This window comes from Sceloporus undulatus, chromosome 4 (assembly GCF_019175285.1).
Source record: "Sceloporus undulatus isolate JIND9_A2432 ecotype Alabama chromosome 4, SceUnd_v1.1, whole genome shotgun sequence".
In the NCBI taxonomy this organism is placed as follows: Eukaryota; Metazoa; Chordata; class Lepidosauria; order Squamata; family Phrynosomatidae; genus Sceloporus; species Sceloporus undulatus.
The window spans coordinates 66,089,405-66,114,925 of NC_056525.1; positions in this window are offsets into that span (position 1 = coordinate 66,089,405).

The following is a 25,521-nucleotide window of genomic DNA, read 5'->3' on the forward strand; positions in this document are numbered from 1 at the left end:
TATCACAGGCTTCCCCAAACCAATATGTTTGAGACATTTTGGACTACAAATCCCATCAACGGCAAACAGAATGACCAATTCTTAAGGATAATGGGAAATGTAGGTCTAAAAACCTGGAGGGCATCTGGTTGAACAAAGCAACTGTAGGAAATGTTTTTGTTAATTTAGTAGGACATGGACATATGTACACAAAATGACAGATAAAAAAAGTAGCAGTTCCCCACTAGAATAGGAGATAAAGGCCCTGTGTAGACCTGCATTAAAGGCCGGGTTGGGGGCAGAGTCAGGGTGTAGCGTCCATATAATGCATGCCCTGGCTCCACCTCCAGTGTGGTGTGGCACTGCACACTGCACCACATGGCACATGGCTTCACGGCACTCCTTTGGTGCTGCGTCCACATGATGCAGCACTGAAGGAGCACCATAAAGCCACGGTGCTGTGGCTTTTTGCAGCTCGTTTTCACACCCTGGAAAGGCCAGATTGGGGCCTGAATGTATGGTTACTGTGGCCCCAATCTGACTTTCAAAGGGGTAGCTGGAGGCCGCTGCTTTGGGGCTGTCTGTACAACCCTTTCGTTTGATTTAATAAATTTATGTTTGTTGCGTCAAGTAACCATTTTGGTTTCATGAGAGAAACACCCAATTTGAGGTAATTCTTCAATATTTTTCAAATAATGACTCATAGGCTATGCAGACCACCCACAGCTGCAGCTGCCTCCAGCTGTGCCAGATTGGGTCTGCAGCAACCACGGCCCTGATCTGGCCTTTCCAGGGCACAAAAAGGAGCAGCAGAAAGCAGCTCCTTTTTGCATCCTAGAAATGGCATGATAGCTGCGGCGCCACAGCTTTAAGGCACTCCTTTGGTGCTGCATTGTGGATGCAGCACCAGAGGAGTGCCACGATGCCACATGCCAAGCAGAGCCATGCTGTGGGGGTGGAGTTGGGACATCCATTATGTGGATGCTGCACCCTGACTCTGCCCCTAGGTGAGCCTTTATGGCAGGGGTAGGCAATCTTTTTGAGCTGGGGGCCGGGTTGCTGTCCCTCAGACAACTGGGGGGCCGAAGCCAAAAAATAAATAATTAAATAATTTTTTTTAAAAATTAAATATATAAATAAACCAGGACAAATGTAGGACAAAATTTTCAAATGGAAGACACTTTTTTAAAAAATGGAGGACACGCAAAAAAAATTGCTGATTTTTTTTTAAAAATGTTAATATAAATGCGTGTTTCTGAGGCTTCTATAGACAATTGCCCCCCAAAGGCCCCGGTGGCAATCGGTGGCAGGACCAGGCTGGGGCCGGTCCCAAGGCCTTGCCGGGCCGCATCCGGCCCGCGGGCCGCAGGTTGCCTACCCCTGCTTTATGGCCAGTGTGCTCAGACCCTCAGTCTTTTTCCTATCCTTTTGCACCCAACTCTTTATTACAGAACTTGTAAAGTTTATTTTTGGACTATACTTCCAAGAAGCCCCAGTCTGAAGGCTGGGGAATTTAGGGAGCTGTAGGCCAATTTTTTTTAAAAAAATATCTGACTTTTGTATACACTGGAATAAGGAGAAGCATGCCCCTATTTTCTGCACATTTTTCTTCAAATAAAATCTGACGTTGACCTACACAAAAGACAAGCCTAACCTATGCTGTCTCAAAGGACACGCCTTTAGATAGTTTAGTCTCTTATGAATAATCAAAAGGGAGAAAGGGCATAACTGAAAGAGAAACAAAATCAAGCAAATATTTGATTTTTATGGACACATGCAAATTTGAAAATAATTATTGTCATTTAAAAAGAAAAACTTTTCACTATACTGGCAAAGACTTTTATCTGGTGACCTCTGTGCCTATTCAGTTTGAAGTCTTAAGCAGAGATGTAAAATTTCTGAAAATTTTGAAGGCATGAAAAAAGAAGTTTTTCAGAAAAAGTTGATTTTTTTAAAAAAAAAATTTTTAATGATAATAATATTCTGTATTGTTTGAAAGCCACTTTGTTACTTCAAGAGGATAAAATGAATTTAGTGTGCCTGTCTGTGTGTGTGTGTGACACAATTATAGAATTTTCTGATAATTATCATTATAAATAGATAAATAAATAAAACCGAAAAATCAATATTTATAAAACAGAGAAAATGATTTTGTCTTTTCTAGTCTTCCTCTGGACTTTATTACATGGGGAAAATTGCGGGAAAGCAGGGTTTTAAACTGTCATTATCCTGTGAAAGCTGCACGATCACACTGAAGATTTTTACTCGACGTCACAATTAAAGTGGACTTATTCAGGAAATAACCAGGTAATAACAAGAAACAAATCATTCATGGGGAAACCCCATGAATGATTTGTTGCTGGTTGTTACTTGTTTATTCCCAGGATAAGTCCTCTTTAATCATGAAGTGTGTGAAAATATTCCCTCGATCGCGCAACTTTCTCAGGATAATAACAGTTTAAACCCCCAAGTACCCCCCCCCCTTTCCCCCCTATGATAAAGTCTTTAGAATCAAGCAGATATAAAGCATTTATTCTCATAAAAAGATCTGAGAAAAAGGCACACACCAAGAATTGCAATGGCCAGATAATGTGCATTGCTTTACATTAAAGTCTTCCTGTTACAGTTTTTAGAAATAATTTTGGGGCAGTAAATACATAGATGCCTTGTTTTAACTATTTCATTTCTCCTTACAAAACAAAATGTTTCATAATCAAAGTGCTTTACTTCTTTTTTCTTCCAATTTTTTTCTATTTTTTAAGGGGAAAAACCCTTTGGAAAAAAATGGGGAAATGTTTTCCCCCCTACAATTTTCCCCATGTTTTTCCTGGCCTTCACACCTCTGCTACTAAGTACTGAGTGCTAAGAGCATCTTCCAGGGACCCACTCCCCTTTCTTATGGTTGTTTATCAGAGCTTAGAAAAGTGCTTTGGTTTACAGTGGCAAAAAAACAAAACAAAACAGTACTTTTTCCAAATTCTCTGCCTTATCTTTATATAGCATTTGGACTAGACAGCTTTTCAAACAGAGGAGATAATATTTTCAATCAAAGGATATGCATGTGTAAAGCTGGAAGGAGACACACACGCAGCTGTTTGCGATATGCCTTCAAGTTGTCTGATGACTTCTGGCAACCCTATGAATTTCGTAGGGTTTTCTTAGGCAAGGAATACTCAAAGGTAGTTTTGACAAAGAATATTCAGTTCCTTCCTCTAAAATATAGCCTACAGTACATGGTATCCATTGTCAGTCTCCATTCAGATACTAAACACGCTGACTCTGCTTAGCTTTCAAGATGAGACAGGATCTGGTGTCTTTAGGATATGTAGGCTCAAGATACACATACCTACATGATAATAAATTATACAGAACTATTCTATTAGGGATTTGTAATATGATGAGAATATGAGGAATACGTGTAAGGGTTCTACAGGATGCTCCCTCATGCTCTGTTTAGTGCTCTCTAATGAATCTCTAGTTTTGTACATTCTATACCCAGTTCGGACCTTCTTCAAGAATGGGTATAATAATTCATTAAATCAATTCACACTTCTGCTCTTGACACTACAGTCACTTCCTCCAGCCCTTCGGAGACAAGGAGTAGCAGGCATGCTACCACTTGCATATCAATTAATAATAATTAACATGTGCTTCCCTTCTTTCCTTTTTGCCTCTGCCATAGTTTGGCAGTGTTAGTGAGCAGCTCAATTTATAACAGCATAGCACCCATCTTTCTGTTTTCTTTCCCTTTAACCCACAATCTACACCTGCTGTCAAAATTGGCCACAACCATCACCACCTCCTTTGTTTTCCCCAAGTTTTTTTTTCTTTTTTCACCCGGCTTCTCCTGTCACTTCTTTATTGTTCTATCACTATTTTATCCTCTCCTCTCTCATCTCCCACCCACATATCAAAGATCCATTCAGCCTGCCTCTTCTACCCGGCTTCCAGAAGCCTTATTTCTCCCATTCCTTCTGTCTTGCATTCCCCTCCATCCGTATTCTTTCCATGGTACCGTAGTGCTCAACTTGATTTATTGGGTGGTAATGTCATAAGAAATGTATCAAATGCCAAATCACTCTACTTGCGGTCATAGTTCTATCCCTTTCTCTCACAGCAGTCTTTAGCAGGGACTCCTTACATTCCAGAGACTTGTTATTAAGTGCACGAAGGATATATGAATGACAATAACTCAAAGCAAAGAAGAAATCTCTGATTTTTCTATTAAAATTAGAGGCATAACACTATTAAGAAGATGATTCAGAGTTTATGAACACATTATTTATATTGATTTATCCCCAGAGCCGTCAAGACTCCTTGAAAATATTTAGAGTTGACACATCCAATGCTGGAATTAAATGTTGATATCATATAATGAAAATTACATGCTTTGGATTTTCTGCACTGTAGCAAAGCACTAAAACAAATACCAACATCTGCATAGTGTGCCCTGCCTGGCCTATTAATTAGGTACCGCAACAAATCAAGCCATTTATGACAGAGTGAGGGAGGGCCTATCTGATCTGTGAGGAAGAGAATGGCTGGAGGGAGCCTGTGGAAACCACAGACTGTCAGAGAAGGGAAGGTGTTGTGCTGTATACTTTGCAAAGGGAGTGGGACTTCATACTATTTCAGAACAGATTGTGTTTCAGTAACCCAAGATCCAGTCTCCCCCCTTGGTTTCCAATCTTATCTCCTGCAATTACTTGCCTGGGGTTGTTTTTCCAGTCACCCGGCCCTAGTGAAATCCCTAAATCAAATGCAGCCCAGCTGGATATAAAGTTTAGGCAGAATTTCATGGAGGCATCTTGTATAGAAATGTGCAGGGACCAGATGTATAGTTATGGGGGTGGGGATGAGGACATTGCCTCTCATAAGAATTCTGCTCCTTCCATTGACATTTTCTTACAGCCCCCAAATTTCTAGCATTGCAGTAACTTAAAACTCTAAGTTGAACAGTTAAAGATAAAAGCATCCAAAGAAATACAGCAAGCACAGTTACCAATGGAATGGAAACCAACAAATATAAGAGCTGCAAACATGTAACCTACAGTTACACATTCATAGCTTCTACATATTCATGATCCCCATGCAGCCGCTAATTTAGAGGCTATGTAGGGATAGTAAAGGCCCCCTAAACTCCACTCACCAGTAAGCAGCTTCTGCAATCAACAGAGGTCCATTCTCCTGTTGATCAGAAGCAGCTGTCTGATGTTCCCACTCCCCCTTACGCAAGTGATCTGTGGCATGAGCATGGTTTTGTGACTGGTCCTTTTTCTGCCTGTTGCACAAGAGATTACTCATAAGAGGGTGAGGTAATGTCAGGCAGCTGCTTCTTGAGCAACAGGAAAACGGACCCCTATCAATCCCAGTGACTATTTACTGGTAAGTCACATTCACAGCAGAATTCACTTCATAGTAATGTTATTGCAGAGTTGCATAGTATGCAATGGCTATATAGGATTCCAGTTTAGATTTCTTGGTGTGGCTGATTTTCAGTATCTCATTCTTTGCAATGCTAGGAATTTGAGTACAGTAGATGTCATTGGGTGCAGAATTCTTTATGAAAGAATATGCTCCGATTTTGTCCCACCCACAGTAGCAACCTCACTGGCAGAAACACTAGGCTTCTTCCACATTGCATGGAAAGAGGCTAATTTTGATTATAGTTCTTTACATTAGTTTACACAGTAGAGAAATCTTTGTTGTTGTTGCTGCTGCTGCTTTTTATGATAATGTCTATCACATCACTGCTCCATGAATTAATTTAGGGCCAAACTTCATGTTATCTTAGCTATATACATCTGGCCTTGAGTGTAAGGGATTTTCTTCACAAATTACTAATGCAGGGCTCCTGATCTAAACAGTTGCCCTAGCAGACTGCCCTTTTTGTTGGAAGATGTGAGAGATAGTATTGGATCCCTCAAGCAGAATAATCAATTGTCAAGACAGAAGCTGAGCAACTACCAATCCCACCCACCCCTACACCACACAGAGTGTCTAGCAGGAAAGAAAAACAAACTTAGTTTTCTCTTAACAAAACATATAAAGTAGCTTTACTTTCAAATTATTTGTTCATAATCAAACATGGTCTAACAGACGAGAAAGAGAAAAGATTATAAAAGTGCTGCTGGTTAGAGGATGAGTGGGTGTGGTAAAGCAAACAAAGAGGAAAACAGCAAACAGCCAAACTATCAATTAGCATAGACATCAAAAATTGTTAACTTTAGCCCAGTACAGACTGCCGAAAAGGGCAGTCTGCCAGCATGTAGTTTTCCGCCAGGGGAAAAAGAGTCTGCAAAAAGTGGGTTCTTTTTGCGGTGCAATACTGACGCTGCAGTGCGCCAATGGAACACACGCAATGTCAGTATCGCACCATGATGTCCGTCACATCAAAATGGCGGCATCCATCTGTACAGGGCACTGCCATTTTGATGTATGGATTACGTGCTAGGGTTGCAGGGTGTCTGTAAGCGACGCCCTGAGGCAATCCTAGCACATCATCAAGATGTGTGTCGAGGCCCGTCTGTACTGGGCCTAAAACACCTTTCAATTTCAAGATGGTTTGAGGCCCTCACACCTACAGTTTGCTCCTGTTGGATCATTTCTTGGCAATGCCAATTGCTATTGGAGCAGGGCATGATCTGAATTGAGACTGCAGCAGGAGAAAACATTAAACACACAATGGATACTAATTCAGGTTCAGAGACCAGTATTGGTAATTGATAAGGAAGAGGAACCTTGCATTCAGGGAAGAACTATGTAGTCTGGGTTTAAAGCATTCAGATTTCTCTTCTCCCTCTTCTCTCCATCCCTCAGATTGTCCTTCACTCCAGCAGAAAATATCCACCTGCTTTGGAACTAAGCATACTAATCCTAACAACTTGATTATTTATCCATGTGACACAATGCTACAATGAGTTCTACCATTTAACAATATCTGATATAAACACAATGGAGAAAACATTCTTTTCCCATCCTTTTCCCATTCTCATAACATGATCTCAAGAAGATTTTCATATGACTTCATGCTTATCTGTATATTATCCCATCCATAAAGCGCTATTGACTGTGATCACATGAAAGATTTTCCAATGACATCATACAGATCCCATCATTATCCCGTCATTGAAGCAGCATTGCCCAGCATTTTGCATTAATGCAATGCCGCTTCAATGATGAGACAACAGTGCTGTGATCTGAAAGCTTTTCATGGGATTGCAGTCTATGGAGGTTATCAGATGGGGATGAATTGTCCTTGTCCCATCCTTTTCTTGTACTCATAGTGAGATCGGAAGAAGATTTTCATACAACGTCATGCTTATCTGGACATTATCCTGTTTGGAAAGTGCAATTGACTGCAATTGTGTGAAAGACTTTCAAATGACATCGCTCAGATCCTGTAATTGTCTCACCATTGAAGTAGCATTGCCCGGCATTTTGCATTAACAGGAGTTCGCATTAATGCAATTCTGCTTCAATGATGGGACAACAGCACTGCAATCTGAAAACCTTTTGTGGGATTGTAGTCAAAGACAGATAAGGGCAATCTTGTCCTTATCCCATCGCAGTATGATAATGTCTTGCAAGTTTTATTTTTCGAGCCAGTTAATGGTATCTTTTCATTTGCCCAGCTCTTATGAACACACAGCAATAAAGAGTTCTTTTGCTCATTAGCTTCTCATTTTTCAAGATGGCATTTGACCCAACAGTCCTTCCTCCAATTTAAAGATGATACATTTTAAACCCATTTGGCTTCTAGCTTCTTTCATCTATCAATACCCTTCTCTTTTAACCAAATACTATGAAAACATCCTTTATAAAACTTGAGCAGTAGCACAATAATCTCTCCTCTATGGTTTAATTGTTTTATTATGTCTCTCAGTGATTACAAGATTTCTAACACAAATGAATTACAGTGCAAAAAGGTAAATGGAAATACAGGGAAGACAAGAATAAGAAGCACAAAGTATCACTGCAGATTTATCACATGTTCTCTTCCTATTAGGGCTATATTTCCTTGACTGAATGTCGGATGTTTCTCCCTGGAGAACATTAATCTCATAGATCCCTGCTGTGGAGGCATATAACATTAACTGTCATGTAACTCAGAGGATATGCAGGGCAAGGATGCTAAATTGATTATTGAGAAAGCCCTGGTTTGTTATTTTGGATACACAAGGAAACTGTCATCTCAACAATATTAATGTCTTTCTTACAGGCCTGGTTCCCAGTAGCCATCTCCAATTAGCATGACTCAACACTCCTATCTGCATTGCATTTCCTAATGGAGATTATACCCTTGCAAAAGCCTGTGCTACTTAACACTGCAGGATAAATCAGGATAGGGGTAATATGAAAATGACTTCAGATGTGGATTGTGTTATCTAGCCTTGGTGTGCAGAGCCTTCAGTTGCTCTACCATCTAACTGTGTTAAAATCCATTTACCCATAAATTTTCTCCTAGTAAATGCTCAGGGCTGTTAGAAACAGCATGCAGAGAACATACAGCATTCCTCCTAAAAGAGATCAGTTGTGCTATAGTACTGATCTGGAAACTATACAACTTGACTAGGGGTACAGTCTAGACTGATGAAAAAATCAGTGTCACCTTTAATTTTTTTGGTCCACAGAGATCTATTTAAATCCACACACACACAAAGCACTTTGAAGAAACACTGGCACAAATGGCCACATATTTTTCCCTGGTGAACTCACTTCTTTTCCCCCTTTCCAGCCTGCATTAACCTATCTACCAATAGCCCTTATGGTTTGCCTGTCAGTCTAGTGGATCTGATTGGTTACTTTCCCCCTTTACCACACTAGTGGGGCAGGGAGGGAATTTCAAATGTACACACATACACACACACGGAAGAAAAACAAAATAAAATTACATTTTATTCATCTTTCATGTATGAAAATATCCAGCTATGAGATCACCAGTGAGGGGCTAGACTGGAATACCACCTCCCTCTTCCTCCCTATACCCTGAGTGTCACACTCATGTTTACTACTCTGTTCATGTGGAGATTTGTAACGTATATGTGCGGAATGACAGGAAGGAGTGTGTGAGATTTCCACGTGAGTGAATGATCAGGTGGAAGGATCAGAGGAGGGGGGGAAGAGTAAAAGCAGTGAACATCAACACGATACCTGGTTGGGGAGAGGAATTTCCCCAATCTAACCTCTCACCACTGATCTCATGGCTGAACATAGAATAAATAACATGGCAACACACACCAAGCTTGCTGGACCCAGCCAGTCCTGCACACAAAGAACCCCTGCCCCAGCCCCACACCAACACCACTATGGAGAGAGAGTATACACACAAGCAAATATCTACATTTTCTGCTCATAGCTGGAGTAAATCCCCACATTTTCTTCCCTCTAGATTAAAGCCTTGAGGCATTAAAAAGGCCTGGATTTAGTCTGAATCATCCCAAACATAAACTGGGGATTCTGCTGCAAAAACTAGGTGAGACAACTTTATTCAACCCATTTAGAAAGCCCTAGGAGGATGGGTCAAGTTACTCTTCCCCTTTCCACAGACTTTGCAAAGCCAAAAAAGGTGGTGTGGAGAAAGCTTGATAGAACAGATTAAATCATTCTTAAGTACAAAACTGACCTCCTTTTAACCCTTTTAATAGATATCCTGAGTCTTGACTGAAGAATATTACACCAAACAAACAACCTCTTGAAGTTCTCTGACTCCTATCTGCTTTGTGGGATCTGACAGGGTTAAATATTCCCTTGAAAATAGATCTTGGCTTGAATAGTTCGCTATAATTATTTGACTTCCCCAGTTGTATTAGCAATAAGGCAGCATCTCCACTAGAGCCATCATTCACATCACATCCAAGTTTGCTTTCCATCCCACACAGTGACTTGCTGTTATCTCACTGTTTATTATTGTAAATTATTAATGTCAAAGATGCTGACACAACAGATGGAGGGTGAGAGGGAAATTTATATCTATCAAACCAATGAATTCCTACATTTCTGTCTTGGCTTTGCTGTGTCACCTCTTTTTGGCATTTTATAGACTGTGATTTCATCCTTGGTCTGCATTTTGCCAACCAGTATATGTAGATAAAAGGATTTGCCTGAAGCCAGAATAGAAATGCTAAAGACAAACTAAGGTGAGAGTGTCTTGTTTGATTGTGCATAAGGCACATTCCAAACCTGATCTAATGGCCCCCAAAAGCCCTATCACAGGCAATAGTGGGCTTGATCCCAGGTTGGAGGGAAAGTCCCATGGGGGAACAGATTATTACAGAAAACCCTTTGACACAACTTTTTCCTCCTCTAATCACCACCATTTCTCTGTAGCCCTTCTCCTTCAACTTTTGCATCTCTAAACTAAAATAAGTGTGATAAATGAAAATGACAATTATAGTAATATACTTCACAGGCACTCTGCTATAAAAATCTGTTTTAAAAGCTTGCTGGTCAAGATTTTGGACCAAGGTTAATATTTATGGTTCCATTGTTCCCTCTATATTTGTGTTGTATATTTATGTTGCAGAAGGTGCAGAGAACCTGTTTCTGTAATGGTGAAACATTCAAGCCTTGCACATACCCTCCAATGTTTCCAAATTAAATTTATAACATGAGTGGCTAAGCAATTTCAGAGTATGATGAAGGTAACAAAAATCATTAATGAGGAGGAACACACATTTCAGGAGAGGCTGCAGCAGTTTCCTTTTGCCTGAGTCTACAGGGAAGGACAAGATTCCACTTCCTCCTTTCCTCTCCCTCTTGCTGAGTTGAGTACAAACTATGTTTGTGCTTTGAACTCACTTTGCAGCAACTGGTGTACACTGTGGACAAAGGAGGAGAAGAAGGGAGAATCTGGGATATGTTAAAAGCAGATGAAAAAGTGGGACAACACAGAAATAATCTGGAGTGTCACCACCAATTTGGGACAGTTGGAGGATATGCAAGCAAGCCTCAGCTGCAGTCCAAAATAACACTGTTAAAGGGATCCATGGTGCCTGGCCGCATGTAACACTAACACTCAGATCTTAATACCTTCAAAGAAACATTCTAAGATACCTCCATCTGAAAGATTATTGTTTACATTATTCTGGAGCAAGCAGCTAAAATATCAAAGCACCTCACCTGAAGTAAATCTATTGCAAGTTTCTGGTTGGTTCTGGATGCACAAACCCATGCCACATACTTTCATGCTTCAGATCTGACAAATAAATGCAGAACCTGGGGAGCATCAGATTCACAGTTCATTCTTTCCAAGATAATGGCTAAAGAATGACTTGTGCCCTTGCGGCCCAGTGCCTCTCTGAAAGGATTGCCAACATAATCGTTTTGATGGAGAGCACAGATAAACTATCTATATTGTAAAGATAAATGTAAGGTAGAGCTTTTCTGATACATAAATAAATCAAGAATCTACCTTTGATCTTCCCCATGTAAACTTTTAAAAAGAAAAAAGAGACAGCAGCACAGCATAGTCAGGCCATGTTATTCTCAGCACATATAGCAAGGACCTACTAGGAGGGATATCCCTATTCTCAAAATACTATACTGTACTTTTTATTTTCTTCATTATCTTGCTCTTGTGTCTCATTGCTTTTTCTCTCCACAGCCTGCCCTCTATAAAATTGGAGAAATAGTAATCTAGCTCACAGAGCTGCTGTTATCAGGGCAAATACAAGAATGGTTACACATAGCACATTGCAAATTAAAAGCTATACAAATGATAAGCTGTAACAGGATTGTGGTTACAAGAACAAGTGGTTACCAAATGCAATAGCTACAAATTGGACAGGAAATCAAAAGGTGTTTGGGGTTCTTTTAATGATTAAAAGCTGGTAAATCCTGGTATTGCCTGTCTGAAATACTTGTAGGAGCCACAAAACATACCAAATGGCTCACTGGGTTCAAGACAAAGTCATGATAATAATGAGAGCCAGTGTGGTGTATTGGTCTGAATGCTAGACTGATAAGTCAGTATCACATTTCACTGTTATAACATTATTATCCCACTTTAACTGCTACAGCTGCCTCCTGTTGAATTCTGGGGTTTGTAGTTTTGTGAGGTTCTCTGGCTGAGAATTCTAAATGCCCCTCCCTAAATTGCAAATCTCAGGATTCCATTGGAGGCAGCCATAGCAATTAAAGTTGAATAATAACACTATTAATTAGTGTGATATTGTCCTAAAATCCAGGAGACCAGTTCATATCTCTACTCAGATAGGAAACCCAGTGGGTGATTCTGGGCAATTAGCACTCTTTCAGTCTCAGAGGAAGGCAATGACAAACCCTCTCTGAATAAATATCACCAAGAAAACCCCATGATAGGTTTGCCTTTGAGTCCCCATAAATTGGAAACGATTTGAAGGCACACAACAATAGATTGTGTGAATTCTTTTCTGATGTTTTTATAGTGTTCCATTGATGTCAGGAAAGGGATTTGTCCCACACAACTAATGTTGAAGAGGAGGAAGTTTCCACTGCCTATTTATTTATTTAAAGGCATTTTACTTCACTCCTCAGCTGAATAGGCTCCCAGAGCCATTTACAAATGATAAGTAAGAACAAAACAGTCCCTGCTGACATGTTTACAAGTCAAAAGAAAAGCATAAGAGAAAAGAGAAGGAGAAATATGAAACAGTTTGTAAATATGAAAACCTGAATCCAATTCTATTTCCAAGTACAGCACACCCACTGAATGGTAAACCAGTTTTTATGTAAATTCTGTCCGTTAAATGGATCTGTACTAGTTGGGACTAGTGACCATTCACTGTTGCATTGGCCAACAGTTCTATCATATTACCAGCTCAGGGAAAGAAGTAACCTGGTGGAGATATTATTCCATGAAAATGGCCCTATTTTCCTACTCCCTTTGCTGTAGTGCAATGGAATAGCTGTTGTCTGGTGAATGTTGATAAAGGAGCCAGATACAGTTGCATTTCAGTAGTGCTGACAGATGCTTCTCTGTCTCATCATCTTCTGCTGCATGCATCTCCCACATCAGGATCTGCCATAGCTAGGTTGAGTGGCATGGAGATACACTCAATTAAACTTGGGTTGATGTGGCTGGGTTTAATCATGCTCAGAACTGAGATGTATCACCATACTCGAGTCTGACATAATTTTCCCTCAGGTCAGATAGGCAGTGATTCTGACTAAACATTGTCATCCCTTCCAGCTCATTGGTTTTGTTGAGTCTCGCCTGGTGAATTTGTTCAGGAAATGGAGAAGTCAACTGATTAAAGAAATATTGGTTGATTAACTGTATTTTAAAGCTTTTACTTTATCAGTTCTATCTATGTAAATTAACATATGGGTAGACAAAAGTTCTGGAACAAGAACAGTACTGTTTAAAAAAAACAGACAGTATGCATGCACACATATGTGCCATGGTAGGCATAATCTTCCAAGTATCCACTCCTATGAGAGAAAAGAGAGAATGCCCCCCATACATATACATATTTTTAGAAATGTAATGTTTTAAAAATCTCCAGAGGAGGAATCTTTTACATCAAGTTTTTAATGAATTAATCCAGTCAATTCATTAAATAGATATTAATGCCCTAACAGAATATTCTTCCTCTTCCTCCAAAGCACCAAATAAGAGACTAAAACCAAATAGTCCTTACTCATAGACACACAAACAGAATGATACAACATAAAGAGGAAGGAAACAAGTATAGTAGAGCACAAAAAAATTTAATGTTACATTAGCAGCTCTTAAAATGGCAAACCTTAATGGAAACAATTCAGAGAGATGAACAACAAAATGGCTTTGCTCCGTGTATCATCTTTTACTGATATAATATGCACAGGAGTGTGAGAAGCAGAGCCTTTGTTGCCAAGTTGCCTCCTTTATGGAACGTATTCCAGAGGGATTTACCTGGCTACTTCTCTATATTTCCAGTGTTCAGAAGCAACTAAAGAATGACCTTCTTTACTGTCAGCCTTCCCTGACATGTTATAGAGGTAGTATTAAATTTAGAATTTTACTTCTACTTTTAGTGAATTTGTGGTTATGCTGTGCTTTATTGTGGAGTATATTGAATTGGCGGTTTTATGACATGAAATACATTTTAACTGTTTATCTGTATTTATATTTTATACTTTTTTGACTGCTTTCAGTAGTTAATATAAAATAAAAATATTTAATATAAATGCAATAAATGAAGATTAGCATATACATCTCTAAGCATAAATTAATGAGGAGACCTGCTTATGTGAATGGTTGGTTCAACATGGAGTGCGGAAAATTTTCAGACATACAGTTGCAAAGCCTATTTTTTGAAGTGATGGGTAAAAAAAATCAATTTTTAAAGAAATACTTATGAAACTTCACAGATTAAAGATGGAAACAGATTGAGATTTTAAACATTCCAATGTGAGATACAGCAAAACTGACAAACTTGCCCATCCATGAAAACGTGTAGAGCACTTAGAGCCTTATCATATGAAAAAATAAAGCTGAGATGTAGTGAGAGAGAAGCAGTTTGTTCCTTGCCTTTCCACATGCTGTCAAAGAACTTACATTCTCTTCCTGAGGGAGATGGTCATAAAAGCATGTCTTTGGCCCTCTTCAGACCAGCCATTAAGGCCAGCCTGGGGGCGGAGTTGGGGCATCGCATCCAGATAACTCACGCCCCAACTCCGCCCCAGGGCGCCATGACACCATGCACTGCTCCACATGGCGCAGTGCAACCTGGCGCTCCTTTGGCACTGTATCCATATGTTGCAGTGCTGAAGGAGTGCCGCCAAGCCATGCAAATGCAGCTATGGCAACCTTTCCAGGGCACAAAAAAGAGCTCCTGTATCAGGGTAGTGGCGTGCAGCCTCAATCTGACGTGAAAAGGGGCAGCTGCAGAGCCCCTTTTGTGTGCTAGAAAAATTCATTTGGCAAGAGGCACACTTTTCTAACTGTCTCTCTATAAAGGAAGAATGGAAGTGCTACAACAGCATGTGGAGAAACAAGAAGAAAGCTGCTTCTCTCTTGCCTCATTTCAGCCTTCCTTTGTCGTGTGATAAGGCTCTTAGCTTTTGAAAGTCCAGTTTTGAAACCTGGTATATTCAAACATGTTCATGGCCACTTAACTGGGGTTGCCATTTTGGCTTTTGCTACATAAAATTGCTACATAATAGGTATATACATTGTTGTGGTCTTGCTAAGAATAGCTGCTTCCACTGTATCTGGCCAGTGCAGATGGGTGAAAATTTCTCCCAGTTCATATTCGGGGTGGCTTTACAAATCTTTTCATAACTGAGATGGAAAGAAGGTTAAAAATACAGACATATCCCTCTTTAATGTTAAATGATATATTAAGTAAATTGCATAAGCACACAAACATACACCCAGGAATCTTTTACACCACAATTATATTGCTATAATTCTACTTTAACTGCAATGGCTACATTATATGAAATCCTAGAGTTTGCAGTTTGGTGAAACACTAGAACTCTTTCTGGCAGAGAACTCTAAATGCTCCTCCCTTCACTCCAAATCCTAGCATTCCATAGGATGCTGCAGTGAAAGTTACAATGGAATCGTAGTGTTATAATTGTATAGTGTGAAAGGATCCAGGCCTTTGTCACAGTATCCTCTTACCCAGTTTTTTCCGTGAATCTTGCAATCAGTCATAGAAGATTATTGCACCGGGGTTAAAACGTTCCCCGGTGTGTTCTAACGGGGGGCGAGCACAGAGCATGATGGGAACCCGATGGGGCCCAGAACGCTAGTTTACTGCACAGCGGAATGCCGCCGCCACTGCCAAGCATTCCCATTGAGTTCCCATCGGATTCCAGGGGATGCCATTTTTGGGAACGGTTTCAAAGCATCCCCAGAAATGGCGCCCCCTGGAGCCCACTGGGAACCCAATGGGAATGTTTGGCGGCGGCGGCAGCAGCGTTCCGTTGTGCAGTAAACTAGCGTTCTGGGCCCCATTGGGTTCCCGTCATGCTCCATGCTTGCCCCCGTTAGAACGCACCGGGGAACGTTTTAACCCCGGTGCAATAATCTCCATAGTTTCAGAGTTCTAGCTAATGGAGATGAAATCAGCAAGGCAATGGGAAAGGCAGAACTCCCGACCAAATTATTCTTCCTCTCACCCATGATAACACTTGTACAGATGGAGGGTTCGTGCATGCAATATTCTCTACCAGATTGCTCTGCTGTCTTCTCCAGGTTGAGTTGTCCAGGTTGTGATGGGGAGTTATGTTTGTGTTCCTGTGTTTGTCATTAATTTATCAAAGTGACACAGGGCCCTGCTAATGAAGTGCTGAAGATGAATTGCCTCTTGGTCAGATTACAGGCGGCTGATGCTGCAGTTAATTATCCTAGGAAGCTTGAACTCGATGAATACTTCATAATGCAAAAGGCAACAGTAAATTATTCACTATTCATTTATCAGGGGCAATACTAATAAAATAATCACCAGCAATGGGTCTGTTGATAGTGTAATATTCTTCCATAGTTAGGGAAGGGACATTTTGCTGTTCTCAAGACACTAGGATTGTCTTATTTTTGTCCTGTGTGATCTCCTCTCATTAGGAATAATACTAAATCAGATAAAAAATGTAGAATTCTTCACAGAAAAGGGGTTGAGCTGAGGAAGACATCGCCTTGTCATGGGTTATCTGAATAATATGCAGCAAGAAACAGACATAGTCCTAAATGGAAATACCCAAAAATCAGTGCCAGAACATTTCAACCTTCTTGGACTTTCTGCTTCAGATCTCTAAAACTCAGTTTTTGAACAATAACAACAACAATAAAAGAGACAAAGATTGAGAGCAGGAGAGGAGAGAGAGAGATGCATCTGTATTGGGATATATCCCCAAATTCCATTCCATTCCAGTATTTTGAACAGAAACAAGAGTTTCTTAGCACACTACATATTTTCAAACACTACTTGACATGCTAGTCACTAAGTAAGGTACTCATGACTGCTTTATTGCAACACTTCACTGGACCTGTGCTCACCTCAATGACCTATAGCAAGAACTTCCTCTACTATTCATCTGTTTACATGTTCATCTGGGCTTGTATGTAAAACCCATGAGCCACCTTTGTCCCCTTAACTACCCTTCATGACAATTCATGAAACTGAACTTGTTACCCCATCAACATAGCCACCTGTTTTCCATTTCTGTTACCACCCGTAGTCATGCCACCTATGTTTGTCTACAGAGGCTTCACTCCATGCATCTGATGAAATGAACTTGTGCCCAGGAAAACTTATGCTAGACATTTCTTTTTCTGAGTTAGTCTCAAAGATACTACAAGATTCCTTTATATCAGTGGTTCTTAGCCACAATGGTTTGAAGGCTTGAAGGTGGTTTAGCCCACCTTTACCCACAGTGAAGAGGTGACATGACAGGGGCAAAGGCTGACTATCTGGCTGGTTGGGCATGCACTTCCCCTGCCACATGGCCGCTTCACTCTGGGCTAAACAACAGCTGCACCAGCCAGTCATACTTTGCTCTTTTCTTTCCCTCTCTTTCTCCTCCTTTCCAGCCCAGAGTAATTCAGCCTACCATCAGAAAGGCTTCAACCCCAGAGGAGGAGGGATAACAGGTTGAGCTGGTGTTGAAGCATTTCTGATGAGAGAATGAACTGGTGTCAGCTGGAAAGGAGGGGAGCGATAGAGAGAGAGAAGGGCAGAGGCTATTGCTCAGGTTCTCAGCCACCTCTCTGGAGATGAAGTGTTCTTGAAAGGACATGGGACTGCTCTTGGCTGGAAATAGGGAGAGGGGGAAAGAAAGGAAAAGCTTAGCAGGCAAAAATTCACTGAATTCAAGATTTTTTTGAGCAGTTTTGCAACAATATGTACAGGGAACACCATCAGCTTCAGAGTGAAATTTGTTGGCTGTCATTAGGTAGAGCTTTGTCTCATTTTTAGGAATTATCATATTTCCTGATGGAGAAGGAATTTCACCTCAGTGACTGTTTGGCATGTTTTTTTTGGTTAGTGGAATTAGCATATCTGTCAGATATCATCACCCAATTAAATAGATGCAACTTAAATCTCTAAGGAGAAAAAGCTACAGTTTTTCAAATTGAAGGCAAGATCCTAGCAATGATGAAAAAGCTGGAATTGTAGCATCGCTGCCAACTGAACCAAACTTATGCAACATTTCCTAGAACTTTTCTTGGTTCCACTGGCAAAGGACTTTATCACACTAGACGAATCCTGGGCAGAAACAAGATTTAAAAGTAGAAAAAAAAATGCAAGTGCAGGACATTTTTCAGATGACATTTTTTTTCAAAGATCAATAATGTGAAAATAAAGCAAATGGAAAGTCAACAAAAACAATATCTTTTTTTTTTTACTTTTGGGAACTTCCAAAAGTAAAAAAGTGTCATTTTTGTCGACTTTCCGTTCACTTTATTTTTGCATTATTACTCTTTGGTGCAAACCCGTCAGAAAAACTTCCCACATTGGCGTTTTTTTTCTATTTTTAAAATCCCACTTCTGCCAGAGATTCATCTAGTATGATAAGGCTAAAAGAGTTGTCTGAGGAGGACACATCATGTATTGCATAGCATTTGAAAGATTTGCAGCATAGTCTCCATGAATATTTTTCCTGTTCCCAAAGAATGCAAAAACTGGATTAGAGTTTCATTTTCAATTAATGTTTATGAACTAGAGAGGTTCACAACAGCAGAGGAAGACAAATTCATAGAAATATCCATAGATGGTGCTTTGAAATTACAGTTCAAGCAACTGTCCCTTCCAAATTTCTAGGCTCACTTACAAGCAGATTTTCCAGAACTGTTAAAGAAATATATGAACATATTGATGCCTTTTATAACAACATTTTTGTGTTAAAAATCATTACCTGCTCTCATTTATCTTAAAAATAAATATAGAAACCATTTGAAAAACATAGACTCAAAACTCAGAATACTAGTTTCAGCTTTTAAGCCTGATATAACAAGGCTTGTAAGTGAACCAGACTTCTCATTAATTAATTAAAAATAACAAGTAACATTAGGTCATGGTTCCATGTTTGGGTGTTGCTGTTGTTGTTGTTTTGATTGGAATCATTCCAATAAAATGTTGTCATACAAGTACGTGTATTTATTTCTCCTTCTTTCCAAATGTAAAGACCATTAATGAGCAATTTTAAACAAATATTTGGTTCACTTTAGAGTTTTAAATCTTGAGTAAAATTCTGGGGGTCCACAACAACAAATGATATATGTAGCGGATGTCTGGTAAGGAAGAGGTTAGAAAGCATGGCTTTATACCTTAAGTATGAAAAAGACTAACACAAGGATGTCTTTGAATACCTCCATATCAGTTGAAATCCAATTCCACATGAAATGAATAAGTGCCAAGCATTACAACTTTGAGTCCAGGTCCAAGTGGTTCAAGTATCTTTCTTAGATATGCTAGCAAACATGCAATTTGTTGAGTTGTCATTATGTAGTAAGGATGGTACGTTTGGGGAATGAGAAGTCATTACCAATGGGATTGGAAAAATAGTGTAAGAAAGGTTTCAAAGGATGCAGAAATAATGGTTCAGAGATATGGTGAGTACAAGGGTAGAGAACAAGGTGTTTGAAACTTGAGTTTTTCACACTACACAAGTATATTGCTACAATTCCACATCAATTGCCATGGAAACATTCTATGGAAGCCTGGGATTTGCAGTTAAGGGAGGCACATTTATAATTCTCTGCCAAAGAGTTCTAGTACCCTGCAAATCTAAAAATCCCAGAAATCCATTGGATCCAGCCATTTCAATTAAAGATGAAATCATAGCACTATAATTGGAGGCAATGGGGGGGGGGCTTGCAGAAAGTGGAGAAAAAAAGATCAAGAAGGATGCTTGGATGGGATTTATTTTCAAACTGCTTTTTTAAATGACACTGAGGATAAAGATAAAGATGCTGAGAAATGAAAGGAGCAGGGTTCAAGGTAGGAGAAACCACCTACAAAAATGGCATGTCTTTCCAAGGCTGGAACCCCTTAGAAAATCACTAGACCCCTTGGAAAAACTTGTTGAAAAAAGTTTCCAAGAGATATCTTTTATTAACTTTCCTGTTCATTGAGCTAAAATGTTCACATTAGTATATGGCTGAACTACTGTTTCTTAGTCCACTATGCTCCTCTAAATCACCCACCTTCTCACTTCCCTGCCCTAAAACTGTTGTTCCAATCTGCAAGTTGCTTTCTCATTGAAATACCTCTTTTTAGGGTTGCCCTCCTTTAAATCTGGAGAACAAGACCATTACAGGCTAAGTGGGGAATTTAGCAGTTGGATGCATTTAAGTTCAGTGTGTTTGACTATGGAAGACTAAGCACTTGCCTGAAGTGACCTGAGCAAAAAGATGAGGAAGAAGATAATCTGAGGCTCTAGATACAAGAAAATAAGCAGCTGAACCTATCACACTCTGTGAGCCTAGGTCCAAGCCTCTATTATGTCCATGAAATATGTATTAAAGAAACCATGTATTGTGCCTTTGGAAGGTGGGGGTTAACACAGGAATGGCATCAGTTATGTATGGAATATTAGCATGCAAAGGGATCTTGTAGCAGCTTTGAGACTAACTGTGTGAAAGAATTTGGAGCATAAGCTTTCGTAGACTTGAGTGTTTATCGCATTTTTAAAAAGGCGATTTACCCCTTCCATTTTAAAGTTGTTTATGGGATGCAGGTGGGAATTATCACACGGAAAATGCCACTGATGCCACTGCCCGACTACATCCTGCTTAAATCCTGGTTCCCAGACACTCTTAGCCTGCCGCTTTTCAAAAATAGAAAGCTCTGTAGATGTTTATAGATTTTGTAAATCGGCGCAACTGGGGGTTGGGATTTAGGTTGGATGCAGTCAGGCAGCAGCATCAGCAGCATATTCAGTGCAATAATTCCTGGATGCATCCCGTAAGCAACTGTAAAATAGAAGGGGTAAGTTGTTTTTCTTTTCTTTTCTATTTTTAATGCAAAAACTCCTGGTCTACTCCCTCAAAAGCATGGAGTGAAGTAGTAAAACAGTCCAAGTCTATGAAAATTTATGCTACAATTTATTTCACACAGTTTGTGAAAGTTGCTACAAGATCCCTTTGCTACCTCATATGTTTTTGCATAAAACAATAATCTTTTTTTATTTCTCTTCTAAAACCTATATGTGGAGTTGGGGTTGGACTACGTATTGCTTACCTTCTGCTGCTAAATACTAATTACTCCGTGTCATATATTATTATCTCTCACATTACCCAACAATTTCAGCAGTTTGCAAGCTCCAACTGCTGAAATTCTTTCTTCATCAGTACTATTAAAGATGCAAGAGCCCTATCATCTTTTTCATGTGGCCACATTATTTCAACTTGCTTCCCATCTATCTATGGGCATATAAATATAACTCCATAGTCCTTCAGGCCCATAAGTGAGTCTTTATCACAACAGGTTGTTGCACAATTGTACTGGCTTGCTTCCATGTTTGATATTTCCTTATCACATGACATCATGACTCCCCTGTTATTGCACTACATTTCCATTGTTATTGTATGGCATTTTTTCATTGATGAGGAAAACCCACTACTGGCTCCAGTATCGCTGCTGTTCAGAAATTGTTTCTGGTGCAGTCATTTTCTTTTGCTACCTTTCTGATGCTGTTAGTCCTGTAGTGTGAGAGGATGTGGTTCTCCCCTTCTCCCCCTCCCTATCCCCAAGCAGAATGAAGTCACACCACTTCTGGTGTTCAGACAAAAAGGACATCATGGTACAAAGGAACACATTAGTTGCTTTTACCCCATTTCCTGGTACTATTTTCTTTAATGTTTTGCTGTAACAATATTCTGCTGCCATAATGGGCTGCCAGCATGCCACAATTACATAATTACAGCCAAACAAATTTAAAAACATGAAATAAATACCCAACAAATGGGTAGGCACACTAAACATGATTGAAGTGGAAAGACTATGAGCCTTATTGAGTATATGTGTGATTTCAATTGGAAGGGTGTAATGGTGGCAGTGAGAAGTATCAAAACTGCAAAATGGTACAATGTTAACCACCCCAAAAATAGCGTGCATGTGCTATGTAGGGTAGGCATGGCAAAGAAGATGGAGTCAGCAAGGCAAGTGCAAAAGAATGATTGCAGGAAAGTGAATCACCAAAGCGGCACAATGGCATTATTACAGAGGTGTGATAGTGATTGTTTCCATACTGGTACGTTTCCATTTGCTTAAATAATGTGATTGCTGCAAAACAGCAGGCACGTGTGATATAACCCTTAGAGTGCCTTGCAGAAGTATTCAGCCCCTCCCTTTAGACTTTTCTGCATTGTGTTATAAGATTGAATTAAAGTGGATTTGATTTGTACTGTTACCACTTGATGTACACAAGATGCATAACATTTTGAAGAATGCCTGTTTATTTTTAATTTTTTAATTTATTTCACAAGAAATATTACAAAAATAAGAGATAACAAGAACATAGTAAAAATGAACTAATTAAAGTAAAAATAAAAGATGAAGATGTATAACATTGCTGAGAATCAAGACTGGCAGTATTTCTTTTATTGTAGCACAAAATTTAAGTGAACAAAGTCCTGTTACAGACTGCCAAAATAAAGCTGCTTCGAGTCTCTTTGGAGGTATGCTGTTTAAATGATGCATGCATCCTAAGAGTCCGGAAGTCGCACCAAAGCCACACTCCATTCCTAAGCACTGGAGTGCAGTTTTGGCGCAGCTTCCGGATTCTTAGGAGGCATGCATCATTTAAACAGCATATCTCCAAAGAGACCCGAAGCAGCTTTATTTTGGCAGTCTGTAACAGGCCAAAATCACAATATTTAAGTAAACTGCAATTTTCCAGACGTGGAAAAATCAAGGGGGTAAATACATCTTCAAGGACTCTCCAGCAAGGAACATTTGGACCACCAGGTGTTTGGGACTAATCCCACAATCTTTTATTATTGGACTGAAGTCTGAAGCTTCTGGAGGTCAAAAGATTCAACACCTCAGTCTTCTCGAGTATATATCAAGGGTAAGGGAAGAAGGTAGATCAGGATTTGTTGATATATATCTGCAGATTCTGTGGTAGTTCAGCAACAATTTCTGATTTGCAATTTTTTAACAATAACAGTCTGAAAAACCACTGCCCCTTCTCACCCCATTATACTGCTAAAATGATGGAAATTTGTTGATGTAAGTATAAACTGTCATGAATTTTCTTCCACAAAGTTGTGACCTTTGTTTAGCTCTGGTATTAAAAAAGGGGTGGGGGTGGGGTGGGGGGAGACATTCTTCTCATCAGAATTCTTGCATAAGTTTGAATAACCATTTAACAGTTGATTGAATGTGGAGAACTAAATGAGATGGTACTAGCCATTGGATTTAGATGTTTATTTCTAAATGTATGTCTTCTGCAGCAGGCTCTGATTTGTGAGTCTCTGGATACTAGTAAAAAAATTAAGTAGGTCCCACAAGACTCAAGTATGCCCATGAAATATGCATTAAAGAAACCATGTATTTCTGAAATGATGCAAAATCATCCTGTCCTAACAGCAGAAACATTATTGCTTATAATTGCCTTTTCTGTGCATTTAGAGAATAACAGCTAGGACGCATGTAAGATAGAAAACAGAATGAGGAAAAGCTGAGTTCAACCCCCTAGTTCGCCATAAATTTCACAATGGGATCTTGGGCTAGTAATTATTTCTAGTTAACTTTCCCCACAGAGCTGGGTGAGGGAAAAACAAGGAAACCCTAAGCAATATGGACGGAGAAAGGGTAAAATTATAGTGAGTCTTTTAAAGTATGGGGGGATTGGGGTGGAACTCTGCTTGTTCCTAGAGATGTCATAGGCTAGCAAATGTCACAGGTTATTCAGGGTACAAACAGCCAATTTTTAAATGAGGCCTTATTCACCTCTCACATGTCGCCATGAGTGTGTGTGTCCATATCTGTGGTATTTCCCAAGGACGTAAATGGATATAGCCTTGTAAGCACTTGATCAGTGTAGCTCTCTGGTATCTAAGGACTCTTTTCAGGGCATGAATCTCTAACGGCATTGGCTTAATTGACATTATAGCCAAATAATAATTGTTACTCTCATTCTCCCATAAATGTTTAATAAGCTGTGGTGCTTCCAAGGCTGGAATAATCATGATAAAGTTTATCTGATATTTTACTTTTGTTCCCCTGCATCATAGAAAAGACTTAATTTTTTTCTGATGTTTTCTCAAACTACTCAACAGTGTGTTAAATTAACAGACATTCTATATTGCCTATCCAAACAAGGAAGAAAGGTATCCATTATAAAGCAGTGGGGTGGAGAAATTATCTCTAAAGCTGATCCCCTTGGCTCTCAGTTAAAGAAAACAAAGGAAAAAACAGCAGTCACATTTTCTTCAGAATCATCTTAGTGTAAAATTGATGGTGAGGTGGTCTTTTCACTTAGGACATTATCACACGAGCCTCATTCTCACCACGATCACATTAGTAAAAGGAAATGGATACATATCAGTTTGGGAGCATTTGGTGTTGCACATCTCTTCAGTAGCATGACTGGGGCTGTTTCTGCCTTTTCAATAGTCCCTCTCATTCTCTTCCACACTCCTCCTTAACCCCGCCTTCCTGCCCTATGCCTTACTCAGAATGCCTCTCATTTATTTTTATTTTTAATACAATTCTGAAGTTATGCTAATGTGATTTCAATTTTTAAAAAAGGAAAAAGAAAGTGGAAGAAAGAAAATAAAAGCAGCCTGATTGGGAATGGTCAGGGGGAGGGAAGATGGGGGAGAGGAGGAGACAACTGATACCATGTGACTGCGAATATTGGAACTGCCATGGCAGCAATATTTTGAACCTAAGGACTAATGGGACAGCAACACAGTTGGGAGCTTATTGACAGGTTTTTTCCCATCAATGAAAAGGGAAGCTCTAACTAAACCTTAATGGCAAAGCAATGAGAAGATGGAGACAATGATGTGTGATCAGTATTGCCAAAGATGCTATTCTCTAGCTTCAATATATGTTTTATAGCCTCATGTGATCATCTCCATATACATATATGAGTAGTGACACATCTTTCAAGTGTTGTGGGTTAGCCAGGACAGCCATAGTTAGTCCTCTGGATTCCCATTTTCAAAATGGCTGTTAAAATATTCTACTTCCCCTCTTTCAGCCACTATTTGCAAATTGCTTTCCTCCTCCTTCTCTTCAGTGGTAGCCAAAACTCTATAGTATTTCATTATTGAAGGAAGATGGGAAATGTAGCACTCACTCCCTGCACTATTGTTGCTTCATTTGCCTAAGTTTCTTATTTCCCAGCAATTTTGTCTTCCCTACAGCTTTGCTATTGCCATCTCAAGGGGATGGCTGCTCATAGCAAGAAAACAAAGATAATAGGGAAGGGGTGAGTTTGGAAAACAAAGAAACATCAAAGGTGAGAAGATGCAAGTGTCTACCTGCTACGCCTACAATGTGGGTAAAGGAATCACTTCCTCACTTTGCTTTTTACTTACACCTTTTCCCTGCTTCCTTCTCACCACCATTGCTGCCTCCAGACCAAATAAAGAACATGGCTGCTTGCTTCTTTAAT